This window comes from Microtus ochrogaster, unplaced genomic scaffold (assembly GCF_000317375.1).
Source record: "Microtus ochrogaster isolate Prairie Vole_2 unplaced genomic scaffold, MicOch1.0 UNK1, whole genome shotgun sequence".
Taxonomy (NCBI): domain Eukaryota; kingdom Metazoa; phylum Chordata; class Mammalia; order Rodentia; family Cricetidae; genus Microtus; species Microtus ochrogaster.
In genome coordinates, this window is record NW_004949099.1 from 18,193,769 (window position 1) to 18,195,662 (window position 1,894).

The following is a 1,894-nucleotide window of genomic DNA, read 5'->3' on the forward strand; positions in this document are numbered from 1 at the left end:
ATCTTTCATTGACTGAATTCTTAAGCTGACATGTCTGTCTGTTTTAAAGACACAAATGCAATATTCTTTGTCCAATATTCTTTGTCCAAGTTTGAAGTTGTACCTCTGTGTTGTTTCTTTGATTGCAATGTCTGATCTTTCCTGTCAACATATTTCAATTTTACTGCACATTTCTTGTGGCAAAAGAAACACCTTCTAAAATGGTATTTTATTTTTTTTATTTTTTTTTGGTTTTTCGAGACAGGGTTTCTCTGTGGTTTTGGAGCCTGTCCTGGAACTAGCTCTTGTAGACCAGGCTGGTCTCGAACTCACAGAGATCCGCCTGCCTCTGCCTCCCGAGTGCTGGGATTAAAGGCGTGCGCCACCACCGCCCGGCCTAAAATGGTATTTTTGTGTTTACAAAAGATGTTCAGAAATTTTAGAGGTTTTAGAAAAACTAATGTCGAATAGACCCACAATAGAATATTAAACATATTGTTTTATATTAAACCAACAAAATTAAATAATTAATTAAATGTCTTATCTTTATAGGTGTGTTGTGTGTCTGTGTTTGTGTTTGTGTGTGTGTGTGTGTGTGTGTGTGTTTCTGTGTGTGCTAAATTTGGGGCAGAGGAAATAACTTAGTATAGTGCATAGCATGTAGGCAGTGAGGACCAGAGTTTGATTCCTAGAACCAACATGATCTAGTCTCTCTTATATTTCTGTGATGAAACCCTCTTATCAGAAGCAAATTAGGGTGGGAATGTATTGTTTGGCTTACTTTCAGGTCACAATCCATCATCAGAGAAGTCAGAATAAAAATTTATGGTAGAAACCTGGAGTCAGCCACCAGAAAGGGGAGATGCTACTTTCTGGCTCATTTCTGGGCTTGCCTACAGGCTGATTCTCAGCTAACATTCTTACGTAGCCTTCTACAGCAGGTTAGTTTCCAAAGACCTTTATAAAAGTGTCCAAATACTAAGCTGATAAAAATAATTATTCATTTGAAGATCTTTTTTTTTCTGTTCAGGAGATTCTATGTTGCGTTAGTTTGCTGGTTAATATTAACTAGGTTACCACATATTTTTTATTTTTAAAAAATGTTCACTGTAGTGGTCTGCGCTTATAATCCCAGAGTTTAGAAGCAGAGATTGTAGATTCCTGGGACTCATTGGCCATTCAACCAGTCCTTCTTGGCAAGCTTGGGACAAGGAGAGACACTGTTTCCAAAAATAAGATGGACAATACCTGATTAACAGCATCTGAGGCTGAACACTGACACACCCATATACATGCGCACACATGCACATACACCCACATAGATGCTTGTAACTATGTACAACATAAAGTAAGTTTTTTTCTCTCTCACTCTATCTCTCTCTCTCTCTCTCTCTCTCTCTCTCTCTCTCTCTCTCTCGCTCTCTCTCTCTTACACACACACACAAGAAATACAAGTTTATTGAAAAATATTTAATATGATTTAATATGTATCATAGTATTTAGACATATTTTTAAATGATTGTAAATCTGAAGGAATTTGAGTTTCCCAGGAGCATAGCGCATCCAATTGTTAGTTGTTTTAATGTGTCTGCAGTTCACTTACACATCTGGGGAATGCAGGTGTGCTGCTGTGTAGGAGTTGGAACTGTTCATGACATTTGCTTAGTCTATATTTCCATCCTCAAAAATAGGCATCACTCTGAGATATGTGTTCAGCCCCTACACCCACTGTAGAGAAAAACCAAAGGACATCGCTGATGAGGGTTGGAAATCACAGAATCCCTGCAGTTGGTCCTGTTGATAGACTTCTGCTATCCTCACTTGATTATTGGACATTCTTTTCTCTGGTTCCAGATACTACTTTCTTTCTTTTTTTTTAATTTATTTATTTATTGAGGATTTCTGCCTCCTCCCC